The sequence below is a fragment of the Pleurodeles waltl genome, chromosome 12 (genome assembly GCF_031143425.1).
Source record: "Pleurodeles waltl isolate 20211129_DDA chromosome 12, aPleWal1.hap1.20221129, whole genome shotgun sequence".
NCBI classification, from domain to species: Eukaryota; Metazoa; Chordata; class Amphibia; order Caudata; family Salamandridae; genus Pleurodeles; species Pleurodeles waltl.
Genome location: NC_090451.1, coordinates 553,970,689 through 553,993,856, shown reverse-complemented (window position 1 = coordinate 553,993,856; position 23,168 = coordinate 553,970,689). Strand labels below are relative to the sequence as shown.

At 47.7% G+C, this 23,168-nt stretch overlaps 1 protein-coding gene across 2 annotated transcripts in view; it reads left to right on the top strand.

Moving 5' to 3' along the window:
• RFWD3 (ring finger and WD repeat domain 3) overlaps positions 1–23,168 on the top strand; it is a 265,518-nt gene that overhangs the window by 197,114 nt on the left and 45,236 nt on the right. The window lies entirely within an intron of this gene.

The window sequence follows — 23,168 nt, the reverse complement described above, 5'->3', positions numbered from 1 at the left end:
TCGTTACGTATGCAGTTGCAGCATTCCATTTGGACCAGGGCCCTGCATTTGCCTCTAAGGTATTCAGGGCCACCATGGGGACGATGGGTATTGAACTCCGTTACTCCTCACCATACGGTCCCGAGATAAATTTGGTCGTGGAGAGGCGGAATCGTGATCTAAAGCAGTCCTTAACAGCTAGAGTATTCGGTTCTGGCTGCAGCTGGCTACATCACCTATATGGGGTCCAGAGGGCACTGAATAATCTGCCAAGACTGTCCTTGGGGGGACGAACTCCCTATGAGGTTTACTTTGGGATATCTATGTATGTCCCAGATCTTGATGGTTCTGGTATGGTGGCAGCAGAAACACCTTTTGACATAAATGAACGTCTCACTGTCTTGCAGGAGCTTCAACAATTTCAAGATGAAAAATCATCCACCAGTGCTGCCAACTTAGGAATAAGGGATATTCCAACAACTTCCACTGTCTGGATTCCTAAAATAGGGGATCTGGTACGTGAAAAGATTGCTGTGAAGAAAGAATTCGGTCCAACCTACAGAGCACCAGTCTGTCTTGGGAATACAAGGAACAAGAACAGTAATATTGCCACCGTTGCCAGGTTCCTGAGGAAACAGATTTGTTTCGATTGACAATGTCAAATTACACCATGTGGCCGATCCTGTACAATAGACCCAGAGGTCCCTTTGGGTGGTTCCTGATACCCTCTCACTACCCAGCAGGACATGCCTCTTCAGAATAGAGTAACAAATGATACTCCGGACTATGTTATAATGGCCAATAATGCTATTAGTCCCTCCTCGACCACGGGGGAGGGTGGAAAATTAGCTACTACTGGTTCCAGTCAACAATTCTGCGACAACTTCTAGCCAAGAGTTGGCTGTATTATACACCAATACAACGCAGACTGATGGCACAATTTACCACGAGCCACCGCGAGAAATAGACACATCTACAAGTACTGAACTTGCTCCTGTTTTTGCAGAGACTGGCTCTGGCTACTTTGTTGACATTGACTTTTCTTCAGACTCATCGACTCCTACGATTGATAATGATTCAAGGATGTGCAAGCTTTATCAATGGCTTAAAAAGAACTACTTGATATATCCATGGAACTATGTTTGGTTCTGTTTGACATTCATTTCTTTATTTTTTTGGGATTGGATTTGTGACTGTGTTTTTCTTGCTTATAAATGGTGATTACATCCCTGAACGCGTGACTATAACACCAATTGATGAAGTTTTGACTCCACACCATTCCTCACACAAGGTCTGCAGAGACTTATCCCCAGTGAACATTTCAGCAGTACCCATTTCTGATGGGATTGTATGGGACAAAGTTCCATTTGAAATATACGGGCCTACTGAGGTCATTTAAATTCCATATGTATTCAAAATTTCAATGACAAATGTAATTACACCCAGTGTAGTTTCTGATGATTGGGATGTCCAAACAGTTGATAATATGTTAACTGGAATGAAGGACTGTTCGAGATTTGAAAGTGATGATGTACATGTAAATACAATGAATTATGGGAAAATGTTCTGCTACAATTGGGGACATTACGACCTGCACTGTGCAACTAGACGCATACCTGTTGTATGAAGTTGGCTCTGTATATACTATCTCAAAGTGAGAGATAGTGTGCACAGAGTCCAAGGGTTCCCCTTATGGCAAAATTGGATAATTCGAATGCTCTGTTTTGTGGTAATGTGGTCGAGCAGTAGGCTTACCAGAGGGTAGTGTTAAGCATCTGTTGTACACACACAGGCAATAAATGAGGAACACACACTCCGACTTAACTCCAGGACAATAGTTTTTATATAGAAAAATATATTTTCTTAATTTATTTTTAGAACCACACGTTCAAGATTTGAAGTAAATACATAAAATGCAATGTACTCCACACAGGTAAGTTAGGAACTTTGAATGAGGGCAATACCATATACAGTTTTTGTTAAAATTTCAATAAGCTATTTTAAAAGTAGACCGTGCAAAAATCAACAGTTCTTGGGGGAGGTAAGTATTGGTTAGATTGTGAGGTAAGTAAGACACAAGTCTCAGTTCCTGGGCATAGGCAGCCAACCGTTGGGGGTTCAGGGCCACCCCAAAGTTACCACACTAGCAGCTCAGGGGCGGTCAGGTGCAGAGGTCAAAGTGGTGCCCAAAACACATAGGCACCTATGAGAACAGGGGTGCTCTGGTTCCGGTCTGCCAGCAGGTAAGTACCCGCGTCCTCGGGGGGGCAGACCAGGGGGGTTTTGTAGAGCACTGAGGGGGGGCAGGGGGGTACACAAATAGCCACACAAAACACGCCGGGAGTCCTCCCTGTGGTGTTTGTTTCTGGATCTCGAGCCGGGGGCGTCAGGTGCAGAGTGTGAAGCCTCACGCTTCCGGCGGGAAGAGTGAAGTCTTTAAAGTTGTAGAAAAGTTGCAAGTTTGTTGCAGGTTGTTAAGCAGAGCCGCTGCTCACTGGAGTTTCTTGGTCCTGGGGGTCAGGGCAGTCCTCTGAGGCTTCAGAGGTCGCTGGTCCCTGTTGGATGCATCTCTGGTTGCAGGTTTTCGACTCAGGAGACAGGCCGGTAGGGCTGGGGCCAAAGGAGTTGTCATCTTCCTTCGTCTCTGCAGGCTTGTACGTCAGCAGTCCTCCTTCTTTAGTTCAGGTTGCAGGAATCTGATTTCCTGGGTTCTTGAGTGTGCCTAAATACTATATTTAGGGGGGGTGTTTAGGTCTGTAAGGGCAGTACCCAATGGCTACTGTCCTGGAGGGTGGCTATACCCCCTTTGTGCCTCCTCCCTTAGGGGAGAGGGACACATCCCTAATGCTATTGGGGGAATCCTCCAAACTTAAGATCGAGGATTTCTAAAGGCAGGGGTCACCTCAGCTCAGGACACATTAGGGGCTGTCCTGACTGGTGGGTGACTCCTCCTTGTTTTTCCCATTATCTCCTCCAGCCTTGCCACCAAAAGTGGGGGCAGTGGCCAGAGGGGCAGGCATCTCCACTAGCTGCAATGCCCTGGTGCACTGTAACAAAGGGGGTGAGCCTTTGAGGCTCACCGTCAGGTGTTACAGTTCCTGCGGGGAGATGTGAGAAGCACCTCCACCCAGTACAGGCTTTGTTCCTGGCCACAGAGTGACAAAGGCACTCTTCCCCCTGTGGCCAGCAAATCGTCTTGTTTGCCCTCTGTGTGCTTTTTACAATAAATTGCACATTGGAAGTGTGCATTTATTGTGCTGAGAAGTTTGATAACAAACTTCCCAGATTTCAGTGTAGGCATTATGGAACTGTGGAGTTCATGTTTGACAAACTCCCAGACCATATACCCTTATGGCTACCCTGCACTTACAGTGCCTAAGGTTTTGCATAGACACTGTAGGGGAATAGTGCTCATGCACATATTCCCTCACCTGTGGTATAGTGCACCCTCCCTTAGGGCTGTGAGGCCTGCTAGAGGGGTGACTTACCTGTGCCACAGGCAGGTTGAGGTTGGCATGGTACTTTGTGGGGAATGCCATGTCGACTTAGTCTTTTTCTCCCCACCATCACACACAAGCTGTGAGGCAGTGTGCATGTGCTGAGTGAGGGGGTCCCCAGGGTGGCATAAGACATGATGCAGCCCTTAGAGACCTTCCCTAGCATCAGGGCGCTTGGTACCAGGGTTACCAGTTACAAGGGACTTACCTGAGTGCCAGGGTTGTGCCAATCGTGGAACAAAGGTACAGTTTAGGGAAAGAACACTGGTGCTGGGGCCTGGTTACCAGGGTCCGTCCCAGCACACTTTCAATCAAAACTTGGCATAAGCAAAGGCAAAAAGTCAGGGGGTAACCATGCCAAGGAGGCATTTCCTTACACCTGTTCTTAATTGCACACAATGGGAACATTCTTCAACACCACCGGTGGGGAGTCCTAAATGTTATTTGGACAAATTCACTTACTTTACTGGGTATGACACAAGAAGTGCCGAGTCATATTTCTTTAAACTGCCTCGTTCAAAAATTAGGAACATTTTGCTAACTAATACAAAACTGATATATTCAGATGCCTTTGTTTCCCGTCTCACCATTGAAGGTTACGATCACTGGAAGGACAATATTGAGTTAGATTGTATGGGAGACACAGGATTGGCAAATACAGGGTAGAGAGGCCTTGTTTAGGGCATGCCTGATTCCTGAACAAATGATTTTTTTAATGACAGTGTACAACAGACGTCCCTGACTTGGGTTAGCAAAAATAAAAGAAATGAACACGCCCAGTATCCCCACACCAGCTAAATTTAATGGTTGGCAATTCTTTTTGAATAACACCGAGGAAGAGCTAGATGCAAAGATTCAGGCTGGTACCTATAATTCTTCACTTTCTCGTCCCGGCGGGTGGTTGGTTTGGCCAATAGACACCAATGGATGTCAGGCTCGTTTTTTTTAATTCCTCAGGGGGTTTTAAGATTAGCCGCCTGGATCCTCGCTTTATCTCGTGTAAACACACTGGGATAGTGACTGCATGCAGTGTGGGTAAACTGTGTCAGCAATGGGTACAGTCTAATACGTTAGCCGTAGTGGAAGAACACTTGAACACACTTTCTGAGAATATAGACTGGCAGGACTTCCTGTTAGGTCCTAGGAAAGAGAGCTGAAAAAGATTTGTATATGCCATCTATAATGAGATATGGAAACTTTCTCAGATAGAAGCCCCTGCTCGCTTAAGGCAGATAGATAAGGAAAATTTAGAAAGAACTTTGTCGGTTGTCGATAACGGCATGAACACCCTGTCCAACAGAATTTATTTGCTAATGAATATAGGTGGTCATTACAACCCTGGCAGACGGTGTTAAATCGGCGGGAAGACCGCCAACCGGCCGGCGGTAAATAAAATTGGAATTACGACCGTGGCGGAAACTGCCAACAAAGACAGCCACTTTAACACTCCGACCGCCACAGCGGTACAAACAAACAGCGCAACGGTCACCGCCAACAGACAAACGGAAGATAAAGTACTGCCCACAGTATCACAACCTACCAATCCGCCACCTTTTCCGGGGCGGATTCACCGCGGACAAAAACATGGCGTAAACAGGACTTCGAAGGGAAAACCCTCACCTCTACACACTCCACGAGGAATCCGGACACCATGGAACCAGAGCTGCACATCCTGCCAGCCATTATCTTCCTGCTCCTCTACCAGGAGCACGAACGCCGGTGGCGAAGACAACGGTGAGTACTGCACCTACAACACATGGGAGGGGAGGGAAAAAACAGGGACACACACACGCAACACCCCCACCCACTACAACACACACACCAATACAGCATGATACATTACAGTTAACCCCCCCCCCCCCCCCCTCGGAAGAATGCAAAGACAAAATCAAATGAGTGTAACCATTGTAATATATTACAATCAAGTACGCAAAAATATATATATATATATATATATATATATATATATATACACACACTATAAACAAAATATACACCAAGCTTAGTAGTCCAGGTAGTGCTCCAATGACGTCCGTGGAACACAGGGCCATCACGGTATGGGTGAGGCCCACACAAGATCCCCGACCATGACGGAGAGAACACTGCAGGGGCATCAGAGAGCAAGAAAACAGGCACCTCAGGGGGGTTAACGGGGGCACCTCAGCCGGTTGAGTGCACAACGCCAAATCCACGAGGGAGCCACATGCCCACTGTGCAATCCTGGGGAGTGCAAAGCCACAGTCTCTCAAGTGGATAACAATCTCCACTGGTTCTGGAGGGGGCTTTGTGCCCAGAGTGCTTCATCCTGCTAAGGACAGAGGTAGTGGATGACAGCCTCCACTGGTTCTGGAGGGGGCCTTGTGCCCAGAGTGCTTTATCCTGCCAAGGACAGAGGTAGTGGATGGATCTCTCCACTGGTTCTGGAGGGGGCCTGGTGCCCAGAGTGCTTCATCCTGCCAAGGACTGAGGTAGTGGATGCCTGTCTCCACTGGTTCTGGAGGAGGCTTTGTGCCCAGAGTGCTTCATCCTGCTCGTGACGGACTCAGTAGCGGCAGTGCCGTTGGCGCTCATGGGCTGTGCCCTGTTCAGCGGTGCTTGAGGCGGCGGTGCCCTGTACAGCGGTGCTTGAGGCGGCAGGTTCCTCTGCAATGATTCATCTGCTGACGGTCCTCTCTAGCCCAGCGGGGCTTGTGCTGGCGGTCCTCTCTAGCTCAGCGGGGTTTGTGCTGGCGGTTCTCTCTAGCTCAGCGGGGTTTGTGCTGGCGGTCCTCTCTAGCTCAGCGGGGTTTGTGCTGGCGGTCCTCTCTAGCCCTGCGGGGCTTGTGCTGGCGGTCCTCTCTAGCCCAGCGGGGCTTGTGCTGGCGGTCCTCTCTAGCCCAGCGGGGCTTGTGGTGGCGGTCCTCTCTAGCCCAGCGGGGCTTGTGGTGGCGGTCCTCTCTAGCCCAGTGGGGCTTGTGGTGGCGGTCCTCTCTAGCCCAGTGGGGCTTGTGGTGGCGGTCCTCTCTAGCCCAGCGGGGCTTGTGGTGGCGGTCCTCTCTAGCCCAGCGGGGCTTGTGGTGGCGGTCCTCTCTAGCCCAGCGGTGCTTGTGGTGGCAGTCCTCTCTAGCCCAGCGGGGCTTGTGCTGGCGGTGGCCTCCTGGGCAGCGGGGATGATGGCGGTGGCCTCCAGGGCAGCAGGGCACGTGCTGGCGGTGGCCTCCTGGGCAGCGGGGATGATGGCGGTGGCCTCCAGGGCAGCAGGGACCGTGCTGGCGGTGGCCTCCTGCGCAGCGGGGATGAGGGCGGTGGCCTCCAGAGCAGCAGGGCAGGTGCTGGCGGTGGCCTCTTGGGCAGCGGGGATGATGGCAGTGGCCTCCTGGGCAGCTGGGATGATGGCGGTCTTCTCCGCTGTGCTGCTCTTCCCAGACTTGCTGGGTTTCTTGTGGCCCTTCCCCACCTTGGAAGGTGTTGCAGCTGACTCCACACTTCCACTGGGACCCTGTGGAGCCGCTTTGGTGGCTGGAGTCTTCCCCCTCTCCCACCGGGCACTGGCCAACTTCTGATGCTTGACAGGTGGGGGACTGTCCGTACTGTGGCTCCGTGTCACACTGGCTGCCCTGGTGGCCGGTGCACTCCATATTCCGGTGACTACAGGCACCACTGGTCCCGGAGATGTTGTGGCTGAGGTGCTAGTTCGGGACCTAGGAGACGGACGGGGTGGTGGAGGTGTGGGAAAGAGGTCAAGGTTGGACAGGAACCGTTTTTTGGAGACACTGGGATGGGTAGCTGGAGGGGGTTTGGGAGTGGAGGAAGAGGTTGTGGTTGTAGGAGGTGTTCGTTTGGTGACTTTGGGTGAAGGTGCATGCCCTGGAGGCTGTCGTGAGGTGGATGGCTGTTGGGTGGGTGTGTGCCTGCGTTTGTGTATCTTGGGAGGTGGCGTCACAGACACACTGGGAGAGGACACAGGGGACGAGTGAATGGTAGTGGGGGTGGTGACTGCACGTGAGTGGGGTGTGGTGGTGTGTGTGCTGGTGATGGCAGTAGAGGCTGTAGATGTAGTGCATGCAGGAGTGAGTGTAGACGAGACTGGGAGGGAGGAGGGAGACGAGGAGGAGGGGGACACAGTGGAGGCAGTGGACGTTGGTGTGTCTGCATGTGTGTGATGCTTGCGTGAGTGCCTGTGGGATGTGTGGTGCTTATGTTTGCCTGAGCTTCCCTTGTGTGTTGACGTGTGTGCATGCTGGTCTGAAGGTGTGCTTTGGATAGGCTGGGGTACAGGGGATTGGGTCTGGGTGGAGGAAGTTGGAGGGGGGAGGCTAGAGACGGAGACAATGGCTGCCATCAGTGCTGAGGCCAGAGTCTGAAAAGCTCACTGAAGGGCTGCCTGACCAGAATGAATGCCCTCCAGGAATGCATTGGTTTGTTGCAACTACCTTTCTACACCCTGGATGGCATTCAAAATGGTAGACTGCCCAACAGTGAGGGACCTGAGGAGGTCAATGGCCTCCTCACTGAGGGCAGCAGGGGTGACTGGGGCAGGGCCTGAGGTGCCTGGGGCGAAGGTGATGCCCACCCTCCTGGGTGAGCGGGCACGGGGCAAAGGCTGAGGAGCTGATGGGAGGGCGGTGCTGGTAGGGGGGGGGGTGGCGGCTGCACCTGTAGAAGCGGGGGGCACAGATGGTGCCACCACCACAAGGGAGCTCCCATCAGAGGACGAGTCCGTGTCACTGGTGTCGGCTCCTGTCCCCGCCGCGGAGCTTCCCTCGCCCTCCGTCCCACTGGTGAACTCAGAGTCCGTTGTCTCGCCCTCCAGGGCCATGTGGGATGCAGCTCCCTCCTTCTCCGGTGCCACTGCTCCTCTGCCTGATGATGCTAATGCACACAAGAACAGGGAGACCACAAAAAGGGGGTGGGGGACAACAGAAGAAAGACATGTTGAGTGCATGCATTACCGCTACCGGACACGACAGACACAGAAGCCCCCGCACTACGCCGCCCTCTTGGGCTCCACTGTTCAATCCCTGGGACATGGCCTACAAGGCTATGGACGACATCTGCACACAAGGATGACACAGGGGCATTACTAGGTGTACTTGGCACTCTACAGAGGTGGGGTGGGGTGCCACACGGCCTGCCTTTCAGAGGGACCTTGCCTACTAAACTCGCCCCGGCCTAGGGAAACCAACAGCCCACCTCCCCCACCCAGATACCTCCACTGCGCGCAAAATCAGCAGGCTGAGTGTACTCACCCCCTTGTGGCTGCTGTGATGCCCTCAAGTGCCCATCCAACTCCGGGTACGCCACCGCCAGGATCCTGAACATCAGGGGGGTCATGGTGCGATGGGCACCCCTCCCACGTTGGGAGGCCATCCCCAGCTGAGCCTCCGCTGTCTTCTTGCTCCAGCGGCGAATGTCCCATCTTTTCCGGCAGTGGGTGCTCCGTCTGTGGTAGACCCCCAGGGTCCGGACGTCCTTGGCGATGGCACGCTAAATATCTTTTTTCTGGTGGGCGCTGGCCTACATGATTTGTACAGGGGGAAGAGAAATTTAATTACCAACTGCACCGTCAGTCATTGGCCCCCGTCCCTACCCTTGCCATGTGGCACATGCATTCATCGTCGTTTCATGCACCCCACTCTACACAGGCATAGCCCATACAGCATGCTCCCAGTGTACTTACCTGTTTGTCTGGAGTACCGTAGAGTAGCGTGTACTGGGGGAGGACCCCATCCATGAGTTTCTCCAACGCCTCTGATGTGAAGGCAGGGGCCTGTTCCCCAGACACTCGAGCCATTGTCTCTTCCAGACCTAGGTCACAGCAGCAGTTGCAGTGTAGGTCCTCTCCTGTCGAAGATCAGGTATCGAGTGATTGAACAGATAGAAAATGGCGGTCACGTCCGCGGCGGTGCGTACCGTCACCGCCGGCGTACATAGTCATTAGCTCCTGGGACCCATAGGGTCCAATGTTAACCAATGCAGCATTGCGCCGCAGGCTTCGACCGCCTACCGCGACAGTGTACAACGCCAGCACAGTTACCTCACATCCCATTGTCCCAGTTTATAGGTCAGGCAGTCACCATTTCAGGGGCCCACATGGCTTAATTTTTAACTGCGTCACACATACCTAGGCCTAGCCTCAACACACATACAGGCCACTTTTCGGATTATGATTCGTGTTCTGTGTAAGCTGTGGGTACGTACCTCTGAGTTGGTTGACTCTGTTGTCCTTCATAGGCACCGTCCGCTGGGACATGAGGAGATGGCGGGAGACATGTGATCATCACCTACAGGCTTGACCGTGCCGCAATCCAGGAACTGTGTACCCAACTGGAGCCAGACCTGATGTCAGCTATCCGCCATCCCACAGGAATCTCCCCTCAAGTGCAGGTGCTGTCAGTACTCCATTTCCTAGCAAGTGGGTCATTTCAAACAACAGTGGCCATAGCATCAGGGATGTTCCAGCCTATGTTTTCCAACGTGTTGTCCAGAGTGTTGTCTCTCTGCGGAGCTACATCGTTTTCCCTCAGGTGGAGGATTTGCCTACCGTAAAAGGTGATTTCTATGCCCTGGGACATATCCCCAACAGTTTGAGGATGGACAGGGTGACAAAGTGGGACAAAAGGATGACAATCAGGGTGGTCTGATTTCTTGGCGGGGGTCTTGGCATCGTTCTCTGTCTTTGTCTTGGATCTCAGGGACGGTTTGCGGGGTGGTTCTCCCTCTGCAGGGGGTGGGGTGCTGGTGTTGTGGTCCTGTGGTGGGGCGTCCTGTTCACTAGCGCCAGCGGAGGTGGTGGGCAGTTCATCCTCCATGCCAGTGACAGGGGCCCCTTGTTGTGCCACAGTGTCCCTCCTGGTGTTGAGTACTTCCTCCAGCACCCCTACAATGGTGCCCAGGGTGGAATTGATGGTTCTGAGTTCCTCCCTGAAGCCCAAATACTGTGCCTCCTGCAGCCGCTGGGTCTCCTGAAACTTGGCCAGCGCCGTTGCCATCGTCTCCTGGGAGTGGTGGTAGGCTCCCATGATGGAGGAATGGGCCTCGTGGAGAGTGGGTTCCCTTGGCCTGTCCTCCCCCTGTCGCACAGCAGCCCTCCCAGTTCCCCTGTGTTCCTGTGCCTCCGTCACCTGGACTGTGTGCCCACTACCACTGCCCCCAGGTCCCTATTGTTGTTGGGGTGGTGAGTTAGCCTGGGTTCCCTGTAGTGGTGGACACACTGCTGATTGACGTGTCCTGGGGACAGAGGTATGGGCCCGCTGGGTGGGTGCTGTGCTGGTGTTTCCAGAGGGAGGAAGGTCTGTAGTGACCTGTGACTGTGTGAGGGGAACCGACTGCCCAGAGGTCCCCGATGGGCCGGGCTGGTCATCTAGATCCAGTTGGAAAGAGCTGCTGTGATCACTGTGGGCCTCTTCTGTTGGTGGTGTGGACATGTGTGGACCCTCCTGTCCGGTGACGTCGGGTAGGGGTCCTGCAGGGGTATAAAGGATGTTTTACATCTGTGTGTGCCATGGTGTGCAATGGGTGGGTGACCATGTACCCCAGTGCTTGCATTCTTGTGTGGGACCTTGTGTGATGGTGGTTTATGGGGTGTATGGGTGTGTGCAGTGGCCATGCTTTGGTGATGGGTGTCCATGCTTTAGTGTTGCATGCAGGGCTTGGTGTTGGGATGGGTGGTTTGTGATATTGGGACATTTGTGAGGAGTTGGAGTGATGGGGGTGAGGGTGGGGGTATGTGATGGCATGCAGGTAGGGTGGGGGGGATGTAATAGTTATGATTTGACTTACCAGAGTCCATTCCTCCATCTACTCCTGCAAGGCCCTCCGGATGCAGAATCGCCAAGACCTGCTCCTCCCATGTTGTTAGTTGAGGGGGAGGAGGTGGGGGTTCGCCGCCAGTCCGCTGAACCGCAAGGTGGTGTCTTGAGACCACGGAACGCACCTTCCCCCGTAGGTCGTTCCACCTCTTCCTGATGTCATCCCTATTTCTTGGGTGCTGTCCCACTGCATTGACCCTGTCCACTATTCTTCGCCAAAGCGCCATCTTCCTAGCTATGGAGGTGTGCTGCACTTGTGCTCCGAATAGCTGTGGCTGTACCAGGACGATTTCCTCCACCATGTCCCTGAGCTCCTCCTCAGAGAACCTGGGGTGTCTTTGTCGTGCCATGGGGTGGTGTGGGTGATGTGTGGGATGGTGTGTGTGGTGATAGGTGTTCTGATATGTAGTGGTGTGTTGTGTGAGGTGCGTGGACGTTCTGTTGGTGATGGTATTTTGTGCCTGTGGATGCTTGGTAGTTGTTTGTGGTGTCTCTCTCTGGCCTTCTTTCGGAATTTTCGGTAGTAGGGGTTTGTGGGTGATGTGGGTGTGTTTTATGTTGTATTGGGTGTGTGGGAGTGGTATGTGTATGAGGTGTGTGTTTTTGGACTTGTCCAATGTGGCTGTGTTTTGTAAGAGTGTGTGTATTTTGAGTGCGGCGGTGTGTACCGCCAATGGAATACCGCGGTTGAAAGACCGCCGCGTGAATTCGTGGGTTGTGATAGTGTGGGCGTATTTCTGTTGCCGTGACGGTGGAGGTTTTGTTTTCGCCAGTTTATCACTGACCTTTGGTGTGGCGGACTTGTGTGGGTGTCTGGATTTTGGTGGATTCCAAGCTGTGGGTCGTAATAGCTGTGGCGGCTTTCCGCAGATGTGGCGGTGTGATGGCGGTCTTCTGCACGGCGGTAAGCGGCTTTTACCACCAATGTTGTAATGACCCCCATAGTGTCATCTACGATTGATATTGTTCAGTCAGACATGTCCCGTTTGTACCACGGACAAAGTCAGTTGCGTTCGATCATGCAGCTTGGTTGAACGTTACAAACATTGAAAAATGGCCGTGTTCCATGGCGGTACATTAACGGTAGTGAACTGTTTGCTGCTTTTAATTTCTCTGAGAAACAACAGACAATGGCTAAAAGGGAAGCGAGTTTCACCATGCTTCATATAGAAAAGTTGGAAAAATTGCCTTTCACGATAGCAGAGAGTCCTTCGACTGTCTGGCTTATACATGGCATTATTAATCTACCCATATCCACCTTTTGTTTTTCACAGTGCTTGAAACATCTTTCCGTGGACAGGTATGAGCGTTTGGGTGATAGCTATATTAGGGAAGAGTGGGAGTTGCCTTTTGATTACAAATGTCTGAAAGACGAAACTGAAGTCTTTCTTAGTGGAAGAGACTGTGAAACTTCTGTTAGTCATTCTACGATCTGCAAGCAGGTGTCTCTTCACGGCCACTGCAATGCAGGGGTCGCAAACTTGGCCTGTTTTTTTAAGGGTACTTCCGTCTCTCTTTGATTTGACCAGCATTTCATGTACTTACCAATGGTAGTTATGTGGTGCAGAGCGATCAAAGCTGTTGCGGTATGCGACCGGGCATTTTCCTACAAAATGTCGGTCTCGAAGGTTGTTACGTGTTGTGGACATGTTTTATTTCCCCCCGCACAAGAGATAAAAGTATCAGAAATGTGGCCTCACATGATACCATTAATGTAAATTATGACAAGCTGAGTAGGCTAAAGGTGCTACTGTTTCAAAAACAGGTCGCATTGACATCCACAAGAGAGACGTATGTGCTCCAGATTGTGAGATCATCAGCAGAGATACAATCCCTATTAAATACCAACTTCCCCATGCACTTTGGTGAGCTGGTATCCAGAATATTTAATGCTTCAAGCACTACTGGGGTTGGCCACTTCTTTAAGGCTGTCGGGTCTGGATTTGTATCCATCTTCCAGGCTACCTTTGGAGTCATCCCATCGGCCATCCATTCCCTCTTTTCGAGCATGTTTGGTGGCTTTCCTATAATTTTGGCATTATTTGGCGGAATACTGCTGATATTGTTTTCTGATTCGCAGTGGTTGTCTCTTTACAGCTACACGGAGCAATAGAGCAACTGCCACCAGTGCAACTGTGCCGTGAATGCATGGTTCAGATCTTCGATGTTCCCTTGCTGGAGGAACTAGAGTGGAATTGGTCATTGTCATTTCGACCACTCCTCTGGTGCGTGCACCCGGTCTTTTGCTGCATTTGGTGCTTCTTTAAACATTTGCCAACAGTGTGTCTTGCCGTCTTGCCAGTGCCTCCTGTGGACCCAGAACTGCTGATGTCCCCGATGAGGGTTCATACTCGGTTGTGCCCCATGAGACTGAGGCTGATCCGCGAGGCCACTTATGATCATTCAGTTGGTTCTACCATTAATGGACAATGACGCAGGTGGACCCGCGCTTAAGACTATTGCGCACTTTTGCTCTGTGAATCCATCCGCCCAAGTGATCGATCTCACATCAGACGATTTGGCTTCATTTTTTGATGATTTCTTGCAAGGTAACTTCGGAGCTGGTCTTCAAGATCATGAGTATAGTTCCACGCCATAAAGATCTACTTTGGCCTGCTGTGCTTGTTATGGTTGACTTTAAGTCTCTATAGTATGTTTTAAACGTTCGATTTGTAACTGTTTTTAACGTCTGGTTTTATGCTTTGCTTTTAGTTTAGAGCAGCTTTTTTAACTCTGTGGATTGCTGCACCTTCGGTGGCTGCTAGTACTGGCGGCATATTTGTTACGGCAATGGGGAGGGTGTAGTGAATCCTAGTTTGTTTTAATGGGATTTCAGGAGTTAGCTTAGCTTTCGCTTGCAGACTCGTACCCCCGTCACCTAGTGACTTTTAATATACTTGGCTTGCTCTGTCTTAGACCATTTATTTAATTCAATCTTTTAAAATGGCTGCCGTGTTTATAGTTGGCCTCTTTTGTTTAGAGTTATGTTATCAGTGTCACCTCGCTAAGGCGTCAACTCATACAACAAAGACAAACAAACTATATGGGCTCACATTAGAAATTACCGTCCCAAGCATGAGGCGTTATCTTTTGTTTTGAAACAACCTATGTCAGGGGTCCAAGTAGATCTGTATAAGTACATCACATTTAGACAGATAATCAGAGGAATTCCGACCAGATACCATCGCCGCTATCGATGCTGTATGTCTCCTTCACGCTGACCCGGACTTCGTGTTCTGCCGAAGTCTGAGCTCGAGACCTCATTCAAGGTAACCAGGGTTGGGGGCTCCTTCCAGGGACATGGCATTGGCAGATTAGGTTTAACATACCCAGCTCTCCTCTAGGTAGAAGGTTAGGCCTATTATGATAGGGTACACGGACATATAACACGCTTCATGTCTTCCTATGCTTTTACAAGATGGTAGGGATCTACGTAATCATGACCCTCGTCTTTACAATTTTATTCCTTGTACTGTTCATTATCCTAATCATTGCAGCCAATATAATTTACTGCGTTATGTTGAATAAAAACTATTGAAACATTACTGCATCTTTGTTATTGCCTGTGTTTGGTTGACATATATATCTGTGAGAAAGGGGTAATCTCCGTTTAACCACAACATTCCTTGCGATGTCATATTTCTGAGTTCATGCGTAAAGGCTGCCACAAATCACCTTCGACTGTTCGGGTTGTTGGTGAGGTACTGCTAGTGAGCCGGAAAGGTTGGGGCTACAGTGGCGATTTGTTGTAGGACAGGGATCGTCACCTACAAACATAAGTACTGTCATCCTCGAACCAGCAATCTTGCCCAGGGCAGGAGTCCGATCTACGACACCCCAAGGGTCCCCATATACATCCAAGGGAACACAGTGGCGGACTCTATCATTGTCACAACAGCAAGGAGGAGCAGTGCACACACACCTCTACAGGCCCCCCTCCTGAAAGAGAATGCAAGAGGTTGTACATGGTGGGGAGAAAGATGGAGAGGGAAGCAGCAATGCAGTGGCGTATAGCAAACTCAAACGCCCTTCTCAATAGATATGGCCATTAACAGTGGGGCGAAATTGAGGATCTAATGAAAAAACTTGTGGAAGGGAACAATAAAAGGACAAAGGCTATTATCTAGGAAGGCAGATCCACCACCAATGCCTCCAAGAAGGGCACGTCCCCAATGTGGAGCCTAAACACAGTGCTGTCACAACTGATGACAAACCCATTGAACCCATGCATAAAGCTGAACTCCAATTTACCATGTTGAAAACTTCCTTTCTGATAGCGATCACACTGCTACGAAGAGAGTGAGATTCAAGAGCTAACAATACAAGAACCATACATACAAATCCACAAGGGCAAGGTAGTTGTCAGAACAAATCCCCAATTCCTACCTAAAGTGGTGAGCAAATTCCACGTCAACCAGACCATCCAGTTGCCAGTATTCTTTAAGAACCCACAAACAGAATTGGAAAGAAAATTGCATACCCTGGATGTAAGGAGAGCACTGATATACTACCAGGAGGAGACCAAGCAGTTCCTTAAAGGGAACTAACTGTTTGTTTCACATGCCAGATCCAGCACTGATTCCCCGTCACAAAGGAGACTATCGCACATTGGATAGTGGGGACATTGCAGCATGCTACGCATCGGCTGGCAAGCACCTACCCCATTGACCAAAAGCACCCTCGGACACTCAACGAGGAAAAAGGGCACAACACTAGCATTCATGGCAAATGTGCCCATAGACCCTATCTGCGCAGCAGCAACATGGGCATCCCCACACACATTCACAAAACATTGTGTGGACATTCACATGAATAAAGAAGTCCAAGTAGGACAGAAGGTACTCTACAGCACCTGTTTTCAAGCTGCTCATTTAATCCCAACCAACCCAAATAAAGGGGAAACCGCTACACAGTCTAATGCACAGCATGAGAGTCCAGAAAGGATTCATGCTGCAGAACAAAATGGTTACTTACCAGTAGGAGTAGTTTTGCAGCCTGAAGAGTTTTCTAGATTCACATGTAACCCACTCACCTCCCCAGAAATGAGAACAGGACAAACGGGTGCGGAGGAGGTCTTATGCACATAAAAGCAAAAAAAACACGAAGGGAGAAAGGAAAAAGATAAAAAAGGACACAACAAAAAAAAAATCTGAAGATGGCTACTAAGCAGAGGAACTTCTGGGGCACCTTCTGACGTCATGGGGACGGACCAAACACCAAATGGTGGTCGACGACACACAAAAAGAAAAAAAAAAAAAGACAGAAAATTCCGGACCCAGCCACTAGATGGCAGAATAATGCACAACATGTGAATCCAGAAAACTCTTCAGGCTGCAAAACTACTCCTATTGGTAAGTAACCATTTTCTTCCGTTTGAAGATGCTTTCACACAGAATAATTGGATCTTATGGGTGCTGTGATCAGTTAAGCTCAGCTAATTTATATTCAAAGTCAAGAGGATTTGTTTGGATAAATCTAGGTCTGGCATGCACACGAGTGTTGAAGTCTTTTCCAGAAATTCAGTACTTTGCAGAATTTGACCCAGAAAGTACAGATATTTTCAAAACAATTGTTGGACACTTAATAACCTAAAAGGAGCCTACATCTTGAAAATGTTTGTTTTTAGAAACATTTGATATAGAAACAATGTAACTGAAAATGTAGATGAAGGTAAATTTGTAGTACTTGGTTGTGATGGTTGTTTGGTACGACACACTGAAGGCACTCTAATTAACCACAGAAGACCTACTGCTGAAAAAAGAGTTTTTCTATTTGGTAATTATATAGCTGTTTAAGCCTTGGTGTTCTGAATCAGAATTACTCAGAGTTTGTATGCTACAAAGACTCTTTCAATGCTGCAAAGAATATCATTGAGTGTTCACTATTTCTTACGTATTAAAAAATGTTAAGGGATGAGATTGAATAGGAAGAAACAATTGCTGCTGAGATAGCTAAGAGTTCACAAAGCAGCCAAAGTTGAGGTCCTCTAAGTGAAGGCCCTCTTGGGCAGCCTGTCATCGAGAATTAAGTAGAGAGTGCAACACAACAAGCAAGACAGGAAAGTGTTGATTTGGAACAGTTAGTTGGGCAACTAAATGACGAGCAAAAACATATATGTATGTAGGTAAAAGAGAGAGTTGAGCATGGATTCCTCCTTGACAAGAGTGCATGCACATCATTTAAGCCTATACTGTTGTGTGTTGGGGGTCAAGCTGGCACCGGTAAAAGCTGTTTAATACATGTTCTCACTGACTTCCTACAGAAGTCTACATTGTGTAATTTGTCATGTGTAGTAACAGCACCCACTGGATTAGCTGCACACAGTAGTAAAGGAATTACTTTACTTCGTCGTCTTGTGCTGCCTGTGGAACAAGGCATTCTGGAGTACCAGAAGTTATCCAGTGAAGCATGTCATGAAGTCTCAATAGTGTTAAAAAAGCTCAAACTTTAAATCGTTGAAGAGTTGCGCATGGTCTCAAACTTAATGCTTGCCTTTGTACACTTGAGAATGCAACAGATACTAAGGACAGACTAGAATGTGTTATTTGGAGGAAAACCCTTGATTGTGTTCGGCAATCAACTACAACTTATACCTGTCAAAGGACAGTGTGTTCACAACACCTCTCCATGAAGAAAGTCAGAATTCTTTGGGAAGTATTGGAAATGTGAACATTTGGCTAAACTTCCAATACAAAGAACTACTTAAGAATATGCGACGAGCATTTGATGTTAAATATGCAAATATTCTCGAGGATATTAGCGTAGGTGTTCTCTCTAAGGAGGGGAAGCGTCTCCTAGAAAGTAGTCTTCTTAGCTGCTACCTACAAACAAGACAGCAGCAGAGCTAATGTTCGCTTTTGTGCAAGAAGAAAAACCCATTATGTGCCTAATGCCTACACTAGAGGAGAAGAATTGCTAAAATTGGAGAAAGAAGACATTTTGCAACTTACAACACTAGATAAAGTGGAACACCAGGGTGTGACAGTATTCCTTAATGAAAAGCTGCAAGCAAAACTAATTTATTGGAAAAACCTGTTTCCAGAACTGTGGGATTAGAGGAATGTTTTGTTTGCAAGAACTGTAGAGTAATTTTGCATCAAAATTTAAATGTTAAGGAAGTATTTCTTAATGGTACTATGGGTAAAGTGATTGATTTCAATTGCTTTACTGATAAGAATGAATTGGAATACCTAGCAATAAAATTTGATTAGGTTGACGTAAAGCAGATTACAAGATCCATTGTACGTTTTTTATTTGGAAAGACTTATTTGTTCGACTGAAACAGTTTCTCCCATATGCTGTGACTATTAATAAATCTCAAGGTTTAAGTGTAGATGCAGCCTTTATTAATATTGGTAGTAGAGTGTTAAAGGGAGGTATTGTAGGAAGCTGGCCTGGTGTGTGGTGAGTACCTGAGATATTATCACCTTATAACCAGTCCAGGTATCCCCTATTAGTGAGGTGTATTCAGTGTCTAGGAAGCCTGGCTCTCTAGAGGTAGCTGTGGATGAGCAGCCAAGACTTATCTAGGAGACATGCAGAGATTATGCAATACCACTGTAGTCACACAGCACTCACGCACTTCAAAGAAAATACTCAGGGTTACAAAAATAAAGGTACTTTATTTTAGTGAGACAAATACTAAAACACAATATGGGTACTATCCCAACTGGAGGTAAGTAAAGCACACTAGTAACAGTAAGGAAATATCATAGAAATCAATAGAAACAATGAAAGCAGTAGACAATACTGACGGCTGGGGGGAACAAACTGTAGGAAAGTACCCTCTTTCTGGCATGGTTACCCCCCACTTTTTGCCTGTTATATGTTTTGAGTGTGTTCACTGGGGTCCTGCTAACCAGGACCCAAGTGACTATGCTCTCTCCCTTTAAATGTGGTTTCTTGGACCACATACACCCCACATTTGGCACCCTGGTTACCCCTTGTAAGTCCCTAGTATATGGTATGCAGTTATCCAGGGCATTGGGGTACCAGGGGTCCCACCCATGTGCTGCAGCATGTATTATGCCACCCATGGGAAGCCCATGCAAAGAATATCTGCAGGTCTACCATTGCAGCTTGCGTGAAAACGCGCATGCACCCTTTTCATTACAGGTCACTGCACTAGGTCACTGTAAGTCACCCCTATGGTAGGACCTCCTAGCCCAGAGGGCAGGGATTGGTACCAAACATGCCCAGGTTTCAGAGTTACTATTACGTAGCTGGACATAGGTAGTGACCTATGTCCAGTACCTGCGTAAAAAGGGGTCCTCACACTCAAAGTCCAGGAAAATGGTCCTGAGTTTGTGGGGGCACCTCTGTTTATGCAGGGGTGCCCTCACACACAAGTACCTGCACCCTGCCCCCCTGTACTAGGAGGGCCTACCATAGGGGTGACTTACAGTAACCTGGTGCAGTGACCTGAAGTGAAAAAGTGCATGCACCTTTTAACACAGGCTGCGATGGCAGGCCTTCAAACACATTTTACATGGGTGGCATAATACATGCTGCAGCCCATGGGGAACCCCTGGTGCTCCTATGCCCTGGGTACCATATACTAGGGACTTAAATGGGGGCACCAGTATGCCGAATGTGGGGTGTGTGAAGTCCCAGTAATTAATTTTAGAGGGAGAGAACACAGTCACCGAGGTCCCGGTTAGCAGGATTCCAGTGAACACAGTCAAAACCTACTGACAGCCAAAAAGTTGGGGGTAACCATGCCAAAAAGAGGGTACTTTCCTACAGGTATGTCATATGTGGCTGTATCTCGAGTTTGTATCGTGTTGAATTTGAAGACAGCAAAGTAAATGCCTATCCAAGTTGTGTGAAAGAATTCAACCGATTAAAAAAGTGTTTATGCTCCTCATTTAGGACAGTATCTAGTTTATGAAAAACATACCATCTGTCCAAAGCGAAAACTTTCACATGATTGTAGTCATGTTGTTGACAAGAAGATAAAGAAAAGGAAAAAAATGCTAATCAAAGAGATTGTTGGTTACCAGTTGTCAAACCCCTTTGGTGTCAACTGCTATGCTAAAGTTGTTCTAAATGTCCTCTTTACACTACCTCATGTTGTTATTGCAATTAAACAGAAGACAGTCTGTTCTGCACTGTTTGCTTCGCTGCAACGTCTGCATAGTGACAGAACTGAAACACATTTTATGTCACACATTCAAGGCCTTGTTGATGTATGTATTGCATCTGTGCAGTTTACACAAAACATTCTAGAAGAGGCACAAGAGTTTTTAATGGTGATGTTAACAGTTTTAGAAAGAGAGGAAGTACCTATTGAAGAGCTATTTGGACTAACTCATGGAACCATGAGTGAAGATTGCTCATTCATGTCAAGGACAGAAATGGATTCTTAGCGATATGTTTGTTTATCACTACCGGTTTGCAAAACTGACTTTTGACAGATTGTTAAAGCAAACTACACAAAACAGTACATACCCACGTTGTCAATTAGATCGTATGTCAACATTATGTAAATGAAGAAGTGGCAAATAGGTTATTTTAATGCTACAACGATGCAGAACTGATGGCAGTAAATTGGAAACAGATTACAAACTTTCAGGCAGGACAAATATCTATAGTTCTGGAAAAAAACATATAATACTGTGGCTAGCATATTTTTTGAAGGAATTACTGTTACATCTGGTCACTACACTGTCTATGTAAAACATAAAGCTCAAGGGACAGAATGTAATTATTCCATCCGCAAATTCAAACAAAGGCTACCTTTTAAATTGCCAAATTCTTATCTTTTGTTTTTGGAACCAAAGTTTTAAGAAGGATTACAATTATAAAAGTAGAATACTGTAGTTGATGCATTATCAATATTTATTACATCATATGGCTTACCAGAGGTGATGTCTATATAAGGCTTTCCATATGCAGTTGTGCAGTTAATGCTACAAAAATTAAGAGATGACAATAAATTGGAATCAGTTTACAAACTAAAAAACAGGACAAATCTCTTTTTGGGAAAAACGTTCCACTGTGGCTGTCATATTTCATGAAGGAGTTACTGTAGCATATGGACACTACGGTCTTTTTAAAAAGTGGATGGACACAATGTAATGATAACAACTGCAAACTCAAAGATTGCCTTAACCCTTTCGCTGCCAGGACTTTTCCCCCTCAGGTACCAGGCCTTTTTTTGGCTATTTGGGGCAGGGCGAGCTGAGGCCCTCATAACTTTGTGTCCACATAAGCTACCCACGCCAATTTTGCGTCCTTTTTTTCCAAGATCTAGGGATTTTTTTTTTTAAATGGGGGAAAAAGGGCTGCAGAAGAAGGGTTGTGGTTTTTTCTTTGAAATTGGCATCAACAAACTGTCTGCAGTGCTAAATTCACCAGCTTCCCAGCTTTCAGGAACAGGCAGACTTGAATCAGAAAACCCAATTATTCAACACAATTTTTGCATTTTTCTGGGACATAGCCATTTTAAAGATTTTTGTGTGTGCTTTCAGCCTCCTTCCAGTCAGTGGCAGAAATGGGTGTGAAACCAATGCTGAATCCCAGAAACCTAAACATTTCTGAAAAGTAGTCTGAATTCAGCAATGGGTAATTTGTGTAGATCCTACAAGGGTTTCCTACAGAAAATAACAACTGAAATAAAAAAATATTGAAATTGAAGTGAAAAAAATACATTTTTCTCTACGTTTTACTCTAACTTTTTTCTGCAATGTCAGATTTTTGAAAGGGATATACCATTATGTCTGCTGGACTCTTCTGGTTACGGGGATATATAGGGCTTGTAGGTTCATCAAGAACCCTAGGTACCCAGAGCCAATAAATGAGCTGCACCTTGCAGTGGGTTTTCATTCTATACCGGGTATACAGAAATTAATTTGCTGAAATATAAAGAGTGAAAAATAGGTATCAAGAAAACTTTGTATTTCCAAAATGGGCACAAGATAAGGTGTTGAGGAGCAGTGGTTATTTGCACATCTCTGAATCGTCGGGTGCCCATACTAGCATGTGAATTACAGGGCATTTCTCAAATAGATATCTTTTTTTTTACACACTCTTATATTTGGAAGGAAAAAATATGGAGAAAGACAAGGGGAAATAACACTTGTTTTGCTATTCTATGTTCCCCCAAGTCTCCCGATAAAAATGGTACCTCACTTGTGTGGGTAGGCCTAGGGACCACAACAGGAAATGCCCCAAAACACAACGTGGACACATCACATTTTCCCAAAGAAAACAGAGGTGTTTTTCGCAAAGTGCCTACCTGCCTCAGCCGGCACCTAGGGAAACCTACCAAACCTGTGCATTTCTGAAAACTAGAGACCTATGGGAATCCAAGATGGGGTGACTCGTGGGGCTCTCACCATGTTCTGTTACCCAGAATCCTTTGCAAACCTCAAAATTTGGCTAAACAAACACTTTTTCCTCACATTTCGGTGACAAAGTTCTGGAATCTGAGAGGAGCCACAAAGTTCCTTCCACCCAGCGTTCCCCCAAGTCTCCTGATATAAATGGTACCTCACTTGTGTGGGTAGGCCTTGTGCTTGCAACAGGAAATGCCCCAAAACACTATCTGGACACATCAAAATTAGCAGATAGAAAACTACCTGTTTTTGCAAGGGGGGGGAGGGGGGCACCTGCGTTTTTGGTCCTGGGCTCAGCAGCCATCTAGGGAAACCTACCAAACCCAGAAATTTCTGAAAACTAGACACCAGAGGGAGTCAAGGGAGGTGTGACTTGCGTGGATCCCTCAAAGTTTTCTTACCCAGAATCCTCAGCAAACCTCAAATTGAGCTAAAAAATCAAATTTTCTCACATTTCTGTGTGGGATCACCGCACAGGGACAAATTTCCTACCACCCATCGTTCCCTTCAGTCTCCCGGTCAAAATTATACCTCACTTGTGTAGGTGGGCCAAGTGTTTGTGA